The following is a 14,387-nucleotide window of genomic DNA, read 5'->3' on the forward strand; positions in this document are numbered from 1 at the left end:
CATGTCCACAGCTGTGTTCAGAATAGCCATGCGATTACCACCGAGAGAAATTCTACATGCTTTCACACCCCATGCTAGTCGTTGCAGCCATCGTTGAGTACAGTTCATGCTCATCACTATCTAGAACTCATGGTGACGCTGTGGGTGAGCCATTGGGCAGGTAACCTCAAGGTTGGCAGTTCAAAGGCACCAGTTGTTCTCTGAGAGGAAGGTGAGATGATCTGCTCCTGTCAAGATTTAGCCTGAGGAATTTTATATAGGGTCACAGTGAGTCAGGATCAACTCAATGGTGTGGGTTTGGTTTATTAGACCCACCATCAGATCATATTTAATGGATTTATTAACATGTATATTAGCCACAAATCCAATGTCTTTTATTTTTATCACTGCATTTCAATACAATTTGTGCCTTTGTGATTCTGTATTTCATTGGAGGTATTTGGAAATATTATTCTGGGGAGTGGGCAGGTGTTCCATAGCCAATCCTAAATGCCAAAAGGATCCATGGGGTTGCAATGGTTAAGACCCTCTAATAGAGTTTATCAAAGAGCCCTGGAGGCACAATGGTTAAGTGCTCATCTGCTATCCAAAAGGTTGAAGGTTTGAACCCACCAGTGGCTCTGTTCTTGGAAGAAAAACCAGGCAACTCATTCTTGTAAAGATTACAGCATAGAAAAGCCTAGAGCAGTGGTTCTCAAACTTCCTAATGCCACAACACTTTCATACAGTTCCTCATGTTGTGGTGACCTCCACAACCATAAAAATATTCTCATTGCTGCTTCATAACTGTAATTTTGTTACAGTCACCCTGTGCAAGGGTCCCACAGGTTGAGAACCATTGGTCTAGAGAGCTCGGCACTGATGCATTGAGTCACTATGAGTTGGACTGGACTAGAAGGTTCCTAACAAAAACGCCAACAATCATTTTTTACCATGACCTTGTTAACTCAAAAAGATTAATAAGCAAATTCACAAATGAGGACATCCAGTTGCCCCTCCAAACTGGAGAAGCATGAGTTAAATGGTGACCCTGACCCCACGGTGTCCTCCAGCTGGTGCCATGCTGCCTTTATTCCTTCTGCCTCTCAGTTCTGTGGAGAAGAAGGGGAAAGGGAGGGAAAGAAAAAGAAAGAAATGAAAAGATAATTTTCCCAGCTTCTTCACATCACTGAATTGAACTTTACTTTTAATAAAAGTATTATGAAATGGAAATGGTGCTTTCACTATTTTGCTTTCAGGTGATATTCAGAGACATGGTGCTGGTAATTATTTGAGCCGGGGAGGTTAGTGTGCAGATTTTCTGAATATGGTTGAGCCACATGCCCCCTTCCAGGCCTAGCATTTCCCTGGGCTATGAGAAGTTATAGACAGTCTACCCTCTTCTTCCTCCGACTTCGCTGCAAACCATGGACACACTGGTTCTGACTTGACCTGGCTCCAGTACAGAAAAAAATATCCTCCTTGCATAATTGTAGTGCTTGATTTGGAAGGCACCCAGATACAAATCTCTCTTCTGGTGGCATAATGGGTTATGTGTTGGGCTATTAACTGCAAGGTCAGCAGTTGGAATTCACCAGTCGCTCCTTTGGAGAAGATGAGGCTTTCTTCTCCCATAAAGAGTTATAGCCTTAGATGAGTATAAAAACTCAAAATGCATTGGCAGAGATTCCACAGAGAATAAGCCTCCATTAAATCCCCTGGGACCATTCACCAGGGATGGGATTAAACCCTGCTCACCGTCAGTACATCAGAAAGTGTATTGTTGCAGATATGATTAGGTTAAAAATTAACATCTTATCATTTGTCTTTACTCTTAAAACGTTTTTCATTTGTTCTTTTTTTAATTTTCTGCTTTCCTTTTTATTGAAAAATTAACTAATGTCACTAAACAAGTAGAGAATTTGTTAAATGAAAATCTAATCGGTTATGTAAACTTTCACTGAAAACATAACACAATTTTATTTTTACAAAGAGTTATAGCCTTGGAAACCCAGGAGGCCGCAGTATTTTCTCTCGATAGGATTGTTATGCACCCAATGGCAATGAATGTTGTTGGATTTTGTTTCTTTATTGTTTTCTGTAGCTATGGTGGGGTATAGGGGTTATGTGTTGGGCTGCTAAACGCAATGTCTGAAATGGCAAATTTGAAATCCCCAGCCACTCCAAGGGAGAAAGATGAGGCTTTCTACTCCCCTAAAGAGTTCCAGTCTCAGAGAAGCCAGTCCACAAAGAGAACAACATGGCTGGCCCCACTATGAGACATGATGCCCCTCAGTGACCAAGGGTGATACAGGGGACAGCACTGGAGACACAGTGTGCGAATTGCACCTAACCTGATTCCACCACACCGAGGCAAAGTGTGGTGGAGTGCAGTGGAACAGCAAGGGAATGGAGTGGCAAGGTCCCCAGGGAATGCTGAAAGTGGACTTTGGGGCCAGGTTGTGGTGCCTCAACAGACTGGATTGGAAAACACTCCTAAGGTCCAACAAATGATCCTTGAACTAACTACAAGGTCTTCTTTCTTGATGTGTTTTGTTTTGTTCTTTGTCAGTGGTTTGTTTTTGTTGTTTTGTTGTCTGGTTGTAAACTGTTGCTTTGTTTTCCTCTGTCTTGTTTTCGTGCATGTTAGTGTCTCCACAGGTCTGTCTAAATAAGAGAGGCTGGATGAACTATCTGGAGGAAAAACAACAGGACTGAGAGTTCCGGGGGCACTTGGGATAGGGGGAGGTGCGGGGGTAAGGAAGTGGTGTTAACAAACACAGGGACAAGGGAACAACAGGGGACTCAATATGGTAGTGAGGGGGAAGTGGCAGGCCTGGTAGGGAATGATCAAGGGTAAGGTTACGTAACACACACACACACACACATACGGAGAAAGTGGTGAACTTCACAGAACGTAGTGGGGACTTCACAGAAAGGGGGGTTGATAGCCATGAACAGGGTTGGTATGGGTCTTGTTCTATCCATTTGAAAGTCTCTAGGCTAAACAGAAATGTCCTGGTGGTATAGTAAGTTAAGTGTTGGCCTGCTAACCACCAGGTCAGCAGTTGTGAATCCACCATTTCCTCCATGGAAAAAAGATGAGGCTTTCTATTTGAGTAAAGAATTATAGTCTCAGAGACTCATTGAGGCATGTTTATTCTTCCCTATAGGGGCGCTGCGAGTCAGAATGAACTCAGTACAGTATGCAAGTAACAAGCTGTGCTAATACCATTCCACAGAGACAGTGGTGTTCCAGGGACATTGGTTTTGCCTGGCCCCTGACCCTGAGGAAGCATGAGGTCTTCAGGTCCTCTCCTGCTGCTCTTCTTTACCATCCTCCCATATCCTCCTCTGCACCCCCAAGTGGTGGGCATGATTTATAAACACAGAAATCCACTTACTCCTTTGAAAAAGTGGTTTACTTCACCCCAAAATTTGGAGAACTGTGTCGTCTCCCTTTCAAAGTAAATTATACGATGAACATACAATATTGATTGCAGGCATGTGGATTCTTAATCCTCAAGTTCCCATGAAACCCTGCTTTCCATGGCAAATCAGCCCGCCATTTCAGCATGCCAGTATTGCCAGGAGAAAGGAGCCTCAGCAGCCACCACTGCTCCGCAGCCTGCTTTTCACGGTCACGCGGGGATGTCAGAGTGCCCCACACCTCGTGCACTTGACTCAGTGCTTGCTTGCAGGGGTTGCATTTCGTTAGAGCCCAACAACTTCCGAGCATTGGCAAATTCCCTCAACCAAAGGTGGGCAGTGGCCTCATAATGTCACCAGTCATTAACCACCAGCAGGGTTGCGTTATGCTCGTCAGTGCCGTCATGTGCAAGGGGAAAGACAATTCCCACAGGCTGCCAGCTGTTTTTGGGGAGGGAATGACAAGTGGGGAAGCTGGGGGTCCTCACCCCAGCAGCCACAGTTCCTGGCTCCAGGCCCTGCCCCAGGCTGTGCCAGGACGAAGAGCCTGGACTCTCAGAGACTCCATAGCTCGATTTCCACTCAGGTTGTGTTGTGTTGATCATTCCTTCCCTAGGCTGCCACCCATCTGTCAGTTTGTCATCATGTTGTCATTTGTCTATAGCTGTGATTGCTGTAAGCGGTGTCACCAGCTACGATTATAACCAGAGCAAGCCACTCTGGACACGCTTCACAAGAGCATCCAAGCTAGGACACACTGGGAAGAAAGACCTGATGATGTACTACTGAAAATGAGTCCATTGAACCCTATGCATCAAAAGAGAATACCGTCCAAACAAGTACTGGAAGAGGAGCACCCTAGGTGGGAATACACTCACACTATTCAGTGGGAGGACTCCCTGGGTAGTGTTTGACTAGCACCCAGGAGGTCGGCAGTTAAATCCCACCCAGAATCCAAGAGGTGCCTAAGGAAGGTAGGCCTGAATATCTGCTTCCAAAAGGTCACAGCCTTAAAAACCCTATGGAACAGTTCTACTCTGAAATGCATGGGGGTCGCTATGAGTCAAAATGGACCGAAAAGCAGCTAATAACAACAACACTGTATAAAGAACAACACTGCAAGTCCTTAGGACAAAATACACAGCAGGCACAATAGCCTCGACCCCACAGGATAGGGCAACTTATTTTCCTTTGTACCAGAGACCGGAACTGTACAACGGAATGAAACCCTGCCTGTTCTTGTGTCATCACCACAGTCGTTGGTCCATGTTGAGCCCATTGCTGTAGCCACTGTGGACATCCATCTTATCAAGGGTCTTCTTCCCTCTTGCTGCCCCTGTACTTTAACAAGCATTATGTCCCTTCTTAAGAACCAGTCTCTCCTGATAGCATGTCCACTGGATGTGAGATGAAGACTTGCCATCCTCACTTCTAAGGGGCATTCTGGCTGTGCTTCCTCCAAGAGGGATTTGCTTGTTCTTCTGACAGCCCAGATGACTTTCGGTATTGTTTGCACATCATTCACATGCATTGATTCTTCTTCAGTTTTCCTTACTCACTGTCCAGCTCTCACATGCAATTGACCATTGAAACTACTTACCTTGAATTCAGAGCTTAGGGTACACTACCCAAAGCCACATAGCTTGTGAGCGGCTGAAACATGTCTGCTGCCAGGATCTGTCCGATTTATTTTATTGAAACATCATACTCAAAAGGTGCTTTAGGCAAACATATTTTGTCTTTTGACTACATGTCCCTATAATATAACCAGGCTCAGACCCTCACATTGTAATGATTCAGCTATATGTCTGAGAGGTAAAAAGACCGCCAACCATATAACTGATGGGAGAATAGGTACTGACTGTCACCTGCAATGCCATTCCTTCAATAAATATTTGTTGAGTGTTATTCAAATGACAACATTTTGCAAAGCTTTAAGAAGACCCAGATGTAGAGAACACAGTCCCTGCTCACAGGAGACTCACAGATACTGCATCAGGGCCTTCAGATCAGGGACACCACAGATAGATGCTGAAAGAAAAATCATAAAAAGAAATAGCAACCACGCACGGAATCCAGGACAGATAAAATCCTCAGGAACAGTAATGGGAGTAGCGATACTGTGGTAGCTTTTTAATCTCCCATCATCTTGCATAGGGGTGGAGTCCAGTCTGTCACTCAGGCCATAGCCAGTGAGGTCTCAATGTGGGCATGGCCTTCTCTTGAGGATTCTGGCAACTCCTGTATTCTTTCCTGGGGGTGAGAGACACCCATGACTTGATATTCCTGCTGACAAGATACATGGATCTACATTGACGGCAGCCAGAGCCTTGAACGGGGAGGAGTCATGTGGAGACCCATGCCACTTTCCACCTCCACTGGGTCCATAAGACATTCCACCGACTGCCCTGTGATCTTCCAGCACTTGGTGTCATTGCATGTGTTGCATAAGTCTGAAAAAAATTTACACACTGTTATTGGCTATATGGGTTAATTTCGTACTTATGGACGTGGTCTGGACTGGGCTGGCATGTTTTCTTAATATACAATTATTCTTCTATATAAAGCTTTTTTAAGACACATGAGTGTTTATGAATGTGCTTCTCTAGTCAACTCGAACTGACTCAGATACCATGAGGGCACAGGGTGGCTGTGTAGGGAAGGGGAGGAAAAGGGAACTGATAACAATGGAACACACACACACACACAACTTAGGGGCCGAATAACAGAAATATGGGTAGAGGGACACAGAAGACGGTGTGTATAAAGATATTAATTTATATATAATTTAGTAAGGGTGTGAGGGTTGAGGAAAGAGGGAAAAAACAGGAGCTGATATCAAAGGGGTCAAGTAGAATGATAGTGTTTAGAAAATGATGGTGGCAGCATATGTACAAACTCGCTTGATCTAATTGATTTATGGATTGTTATATTATCTGTCAGAGCCCCCATTAAAATGTGTTCTTTTTTTGATAACAACATAAACTCACTGCCATGGAGTCAATTTTGACTCAGTATAGAACACCCCCTGTGGTTTCCTCGCTTGCTATTCTTTAAGGAAACAGAAAAACTTTTCTTTCCCCTGCAGAGTGGCTGGTGGTTTCAACTATTGACTTTGAGGTTAGCAGGCACCATAGCACCATGATTCCTAAGGATGCTGATAGAAAGGGAGAACCTTGTGGAACATAATTTAAAATTCTTTAATTATCTAGACTTACTTAACTGGAAGAGTCCCAGAGACTATGACCCTGAGTTACTCTTCAAACCTTTAATTGAAACTGTCCCCTGAAGTCATCTTTAAACTAAATAACAATTTAGCTCTTAAAGGATTGCATCCTTGAGTATTGCAGTCTTTAAAAAATCAGCACAAATCTAAATGGGCTACAGATAAGTCAAAATATATGTGAGAGGGTTGTGGCAGAGAGATTAAGTAAAAAGAAAGGAAACACCTAGAATAGAAAGAACAAGAATGCTAATTCATATGAAGCGTGTGACCAATGTCACTGAACATTGTGTCCAGAAAGGGTTGAAATGGAACAGATTTTGCTTTGTATGTTTTCACATATCAAAATTAAATACTAGTAGAAAAAGAGAGAGACTCGCATCTGTTTGAGGCAGAATACCAAATACTGGGTTATATATAATGCTAAGTATTGAAATATTATCCCATTTTCATATGGCAAATATGGAAAGCCAAGGATGGAGTGAGGCATTCACAGGGGAGATGGCATTTGAATGATCCAGGAAAATGGCTAAAGAACATGCTCATTCCCGAGTGTTTCCACTGGGTTCGCAAACACATCAGCAAATGAATGTCAAATAACCCGTCTCACCCTCTAACTCAGAGCTGTGCAACCGAACTCTCTTCTATGATGAAAATGTTCCAGAGCAGTGATTCTCAACCTGTGGGTCGCGACCCCGTTGGGGGGGGGGGTCGAACAATGCTTTCACAGGGGTCATCCGATTCATCACAGTAGCAATATTATAGTTATGAAGTAGCAACAAAAATAATTTTATAGTTGGGAGGAGCACCACACATGAGGAACTATATGAAAGTGTCACAACATTAGGAAGGTTGAGAACCACTGTTCTAAAGGCATGACATCCAATCTGGTAGCTACTACATTTTATCAGGAAAGACCAGTCCATGGAAAGGGACATCATGCTCGGTAAAACTGAAGGTCCACAAGAAAAGAGACTGATCTTCAAGGAGATGGGCTGACACCATGGCTGCAACAATGGACTCCAACCTAACAACCATGGCGAGATTTGGCACAAGATCACGCAGTGTCCTCAAAGTAACATCCTTGATCTTCAGTCTTTTTAAGAGATCTGTTGTAGCACATTTAGCCAATGCAACGTGTCGTTTGATGTCTTGACTGATGCTTCCTTGAGCATTGATCTGGCTTAGGGTTTAAAAATTCCCCTTGGCTTCTCAATCATACAGGAGGCCCACACAGTGATCATCTTTCCTCACTACACAGAGTGTCATGCCCCACTCACATTGGTCTCCTTGCTGTTCCAGGAAGAAGCTTGGAGAACCCAATCACAAGGTCTTTTGCACTGACTGTCTCCTACCTGGAACACTTTGCCCACCACCAGATGGCCACTCCTGTGTCTTCCTGCCTTATTCAAGTACTGCACTGTCAATGAGATCTTCCTTGGCTGCGATGCACTACTTGCCCCAAGTTTCCCATCCAGCGCAGTTTAGTGAGAAAAATCTCACTGCTACCTGCCAGGGGGGAGCCTCGGCACTGGCATCTCAGAAAATGGAGCATAATCAGAACAGAAATGTGACCCTACCTCTCATGCTGAAAGGCTGCTAACTGCAAAATCTAAATCACCACACAACCAGCCACTTCTCAGGAGAAAGGCTGAAAGTTAGTCTCAGAAACCTACAGGGGAAGTTCTACCCTGTCTTATAGGGTCATTATGAGTCAGTATCAACTCTATGGCAGTAAATTTGCATTTGGGAGGGGGCGCGTTCTAAGGAGCTCTGGGTCACATACCCTGATCAATCCAACTGGCAGCTGCATCAGCTGGCTAAGGCTTCAAAAGACTGAGTAGGTAACCCAGAGCTCATTGCTGTTGGCAGAAACTTGTGGGGGGTCAGAAGGACTTGAGGTGATGGTGTCCTTCTCAGTGGCCTCAGATAATCTTCTCCCCGGTCTGGGCATCAGCATCTTCTTTGCAAAATGGGATGATTGCATTAGAGAACCACTAAACTCCTATATACCTGAGCAACCAGGAAGCAATTGTGAATCCTGGAGAGGAGCAAAGACTATGCTGGTGGCTCTGCAAATCTTGGGAAGCCTGGATCCGATGCGGCTGGAACTGTCCACTGCGAGGCACCAAGAATCCCGAGAGCTGTAGTTCAGGTCTCCCCCTTGCCTGTGTACCATGGAAGATTTAATAAATGTTCTCCTCATGCTACCTTTAGGATCCTTGGTGGCAAAGTGGCAAAATCCCTTCACATTGGCCTGTTAACTGCAGGGTTGGCAGTTCAAACGCACCTGCTGCATTCCTGTAGAAAGGGCAGCTTTCAACTCCCACAAAGAATTGTTGTTTCAGAAATCCACAAGGACAGTTGTATCCTGTAACTATGGGTCAGAACTGGCACAATAGCAGTTCGTGATTGAGCTTTAAACTACATTTGAGACTGGGGTCTATTGTGAATTCCCCTACCTGTCCATTGGGTGTCATGGGAAGAAAGTAGATAGGAGAAAAAAGGGTAGGAGGCAGTGAGGGAGGAGGGTAGAATGTACTGGAGTAACACATTCTGGCAGAAAATTGTGTGTATGTGTGTGTGTGTGCGTGTTCTATTGTAATTCACACAGATTATGGGTGGGGGAGGGAACTGAAAAAGTAAATATCCATGAAAAAGAAAAATTTTTCTCTTTGGTGATTTTCCTTTTGTTGAGCTAAGGGATGGAGAATGTACTGCATGGACGTGACCAGCCACTGGACCGGTGTGCTGTTAACACACCCTCCTGCCTTTGCATGCTGGGGGCCTCTCTGTAAACAGAAGTGACTTGTGACTTTTGATTTCCTGGGGCTCTAAAGAGAACCCGAGAATAGAAGTTCTAAATCGTGAACAAAGGAGAGACAAAGGGTTAATGACAGGACAGAATTTTGAAGTTTCATTGGATGAACACAGCGCCAGCATCCAACAAGCATGCCAAAGGCTGAACTCTGCCCGGAAGTAATGAATGAGCACTGCCTTTAGCCCGTGTCCTCACTCTCCCCGTCTCCCGCACTCCAAGCCAGCCTCACTAAGAGTAGTCAAAGGTGACATGGTGGTCCTTTCATCTCTCTCTGACCCCTCACGCTGCCTTCACCTCTATCCAAGTTGCTTCATCCTTCCCCCTTCTCCCTGATCTTCCTCGTGGAAAGATCTAATTCATACTAACTGGTAAAAGTCAGTTAGCACACAAGAAGGAAGACATCTCCTTCCTCAGTCTATGCTGCAGAAAAGGAAACTCGGGCTTGAGCTCATTTGCCCAACTGTCAAAGGTCCCATCACGGGCAGGGCCATGATGTGAAAATTCAAGCAAGCAGCCCCAGAGCCAGAGCTCCCAACCCTCATCCACTCTGCAGTTCAAGTTCATGGGGTGAAGTGGTGAAAAGCTAACCAGAAACTGAGAGTCAATGTAGATACCCAAGGGTTTCTTGCCAGGGCACTCACTCACTGCCATTGAGTCAATGCTGACTCATAACAACCCTATAGGACAGGGTAGAATTCCCCTGTGAGTTACTGAGGATGTATCTCTTTATAGGAATAGAAAGCCCCATCTTTCCCTTGTGGAGTGGCTAGTGGTTTTAAACTGTTGCACAAAGCATAACCATGACACCATCAGGATTCCAAAACATGCCAGGGCAATCTATGGTTCTGTGAGATCTCTCAGGATAGAGATATACCTTGCTCCTTGGCTACACACGAGAAAGCATTCACCTCCAAGCCTAGTTTGTGATCCAAGTGAGTTTTATGAGAATTAGAAGAAGTTTCAGGTTTATAAAGGCACCTGCAGGGCTCTTCAGAAATGTGCATCTCCTTAGAAGCTTCCCTGAAAGTCACAAGGTCTGCTCTGTGCTCCTGCCTTTTAAATTACTCCAAGAGGTGGGGCGTGCTGGTGACCCTGGTTGAACTCATTGGCTGAACTGAATTCACCTGGCCTTGTTGGGCCAATTCAGGTGCAGAACACACCCAGGTGTACCTCCCCTTCCTGGCTGGGAACCTGAGCCTCTGAGCATGTGCAGTGTACCACTCGTTCATGGGACAAAGGCTCAGACTGCAGACCATGTGTAATGGATGCCTCAGTCCCTAAGCTAAACTACCTAGCAGCTCCAAAACCCCACTGCTGTGTAGTGTTCATGAACTTTGGCAGGAACACATCCTTACCACGAAGAATCCTGGTGGCCCAATGGCTAAGCACTTGGGCTTTAGACCGCGGTCAGTAGCAATGCATGAGAAAAAGGTCTTGCCATTGTAAGCATTCCACCCCACTGCCATCAAACGCAAAGGACCTCTGGTGACATGGCGGGCTACTCACAGAGCTACTAAATGCAAAGTCAACAGTTCTAACCCACCAGCTTCACTGTGGGAGAAAGATGAAGCTATCTATTCCTATAGAGACATAATATCTCAGAAACCTATAGGGAAAATTCTACCCTGCCATGGACTACTAAACGAACAACCTAATCTGTCTTGGAAGAAGTCAGGCCAGAGTGCCCTTGACAGCATATATGGCAAGATTTTGCCTCCCAAATACGTTGGACATATTGCCTGGAGAAGGACATCCTGCTTGGTAAAGTGGAGGGGCAGCACAAAAGAGGAAGGCCCTCAACGAGCTGGATTGACACCGTGGCTGCATCAATGAACTCAGGCAGAGAACAAATGTGATGATGGTGCAGGACCTGGAAGTGTTTGGTTCTGTTGTGCATAGGGTAACTTTGGGTCAGAAACCACTCAATGGCACCCGACAGCAACAACAACACGTATATAAGATCACCATGAGTTGGAATCAACTCGACAGAAAGTGGGCTTTGGGTCTGTCATGGAACCAACTCTGGCTCATAGCGACCCAATCATGGGATTCTGAGGCTGTAAATCTTCATGGGAGCAGAGGGCCTCATCTGTCTCCTGCGGAGCAGCTGGTAGGTGTGAACCCCTGACTTTGCAGTTGACAGTCCAACACTTCCCTTAAAGTACCCCCCGGGGCTCCTTTGGTAACGATGACAGACTAGGAAACCCAATGGGGACATTTCTACTCTGTCACATGAAGGCATCCTGTGCAGAATGGGCTCAACGGGAACTAACACCAACCCCACCACTTTTAACACCATCCCAACCTTACAGACTGTGCTAGGCTCTTGAAGGAATTGACTTTTTGCACTCCCACTGAGCGAGCTATGAGCATGCATGCATGCCAACACGTAACTTCCGGTCCTGAACTAGGGATCAGCTGCACATGTAAGGATGTGCTTCTAATGTGGAAGGAAGTAAAGAGAGGGGATCTGGAAGCAGGAAAAGCCAGGAAGCAGGAGTCACTTAGGCAGACCCCTTTCCTAAACCAGCTTAATTAGCATATCACAGATCCTGGCTCAGAGGTGATGTTCAAAGAAGAATTGTTGACTGAATACACAAGGGAAGGAACAGAATAAGTGAACACAGAAATGTGCTAATGACCAAGTTGACTCACAGTTCCCACCCTGCTCTTCTTCTTCCAGGTTCTTCTCTAGTTGCTAATGGTACTTGCTCGACCCCTCACAAGCACAAAAGGAGCCCTGGTGGCCTAGCGGTTAGGCAGTGGGCTGCTAACCACCAAACTAGCAGTTCTAAATTAGCAGGCATTCTGAAGGAGAACAACAAGCTGTCTGCTCCTTTAAAGAATTAGTCTTGGGAATGCACAGTGGTAGCTCTACCCTGGCCCATAGGGCTGCTCTGAGTCTGACTCGACTGGACAGCAGTGAGTATGGGTTTGGTTTGGTTTTCACAGGTACCCCGATCCGTTGGTGGTCTTGGTAAATTGCACACGCTGGTTCAGTGGACCTTGTGTAGGGCTTGAGAATTTGCACTTCTAACAAGCTCCTGATGTTGCTAGTCTGTGACCATATTTGGGGTGGCAAGGCTCTGGACTACCGGGGTCTTCCTGGTGGCTGCTGTCACAGCACAAGTTCCCAAGAGTGCACCGCTACTCATTTCTTTGGAATGATTTGGACTGAGTTTTCCCAGCCATTTCATCAAGGTTTTTGGCTATTTGTTCCATGACACTGAAAAGTTTGGACCTGACATACGCAGCTCAGGCTGTATTATCTATCTTCTCTGCCCTCTTGGATTGGAGATGGATCACCTATGAAGCGATGAGGGTAAGAAGGGTTGGGTGTCCCCGGGTAATGTGAACAGTTAGCACGCTCAACCACTGCTGATTAAAAGGTTTGCGGTTCAAATCTAAGGCCCCTCAGAAGAAAGGCCTGCTGATTGACTTCTGAACGACCAGCCTTTGAAAGCTCTGTGGGGTCCCGTGGTGCTGACCCACACGGCGTCACCGTGAGTTGGAATGGACTCCTCAGAAACGGGTTTAGTAAGCAGCACAAAGAGGAAACTCCTTGGTGAACTGGAGGACACGGTAGCTGAAACCATGGGCTCCAACATACTACCCCTGAGGCTGGCAAAGGACCGGGCAGTGCTGCCTTGTGTTGCAAAGAAGGTCCCTGTGATGTCAGAATGATTGGACAGCACTAACAACAACAAAGGGTGTCAGGGCCCTTCACTTCCCCAGACCACTGACCAGGTTCAAAGACCCGCATGCGTGTATAGTTTCACAGTTAGACGTGTTTAGAAAAAAATAATGTTTGCAAAAGTAAAATCTTGGTTTACATTTTACAGAGCATGCACAATGAGTAGAACTCTTAAGGTCCACCGGAACCTGTTTAGGGTCCCCTCCACTTGCTCACCACCGATAAGTCGATTCTGACTCATATTGATCCCACAGGAGAGGTTAAAATTTCCCCTGTGGGTATTTCTGAAACTGTAGCGCCTTATGGGAATAGAAAGCCTCCTCTTTCTCTGCAGCTGGTGGGTTCAAACTGCCAACCTTGTCTTTAGCAGCTCAAGACTGACTTGTATCTCTATGAAACCAAAATCTACCTCACTGCCAGGGAGGTGATGCTGACTCATAGTGACCCTATGAGGCAGAGTAGATCTGTCCCTGTGAGTTTCTGAGACTGTAACTCTTTATAGGAGTAGACAGACTCTTCTTCCCACGGAGTGGCTGGTGGTTTCAAAGTGCTGACTTTGGTGTTAGCAGCCCAACATGCAAACACTATGCCACCAAAGCTCCTTTTGGACCCCTATAAGTAGATAAATATTTCTCTTATATCTGTGTTTCAACCAAAGGCATGGCTATAAAGGAAAAAAGGCCATGAGTGTCAAGAATGATTTGAAAATGTGGAGTTCTTTTGGGAAAGTATAAATATATATATATATATACTTGTGTATATAAATAGAATTCTGACGGCAAGAGTGGTCAGGAGTTGGACTGTTAATCTCAAGGTCAGCAGTTTGAATGGCCAACCGCTCCTCTGGAGAAAGAGGAGATTTTCTACTCCTCTAAAGAATCACAGTCTCAGAAACCCACGGGGGCCATTTTACTCAGTCCCATGGGCCTGTGAGTTGGAATGGACTTGATGGCAGTGAGGGCATGTAAATATGCAAACACCCACCTCGGACTTAGGATTTGACCTGCTCCCTCAGCCCCGTGAGCATCTGCATCTGAAGCCATGGACTTGGCCTTCTGTGAAGAACCCATTAGTGCACTGCCACAAAGAGAACGAGTTTCCTCTGTGTCAGTCCATTACCCTGCCAACGTTCAGGATGGAGCCAACACCCTTGGTTTCCCAGAGAAATTGGCTCAACATCCCCCTGATGTGGTTGCATGACATAGGCCACTCATGCAATGCACTGCATGTGCTCTATTTAA

The sequence above is a fragment of the Tenrec ecaudatus genome, unplaced genomic scaffold (genome assembly GCF_050624435.1).
Source record: "Tenrec ecaudatus isolate mTenEca1 unplaced genomic scaffold, mTenEca1.hap1 Scaffold_474, whole genome shotgun sequence".
Lineage (NCBI taxonomy): Eukaryota > Metazoa > Chordata > Mammalia > Afrosoricida > Tenrecidae > Tenrec > Tenrec ecaudatus.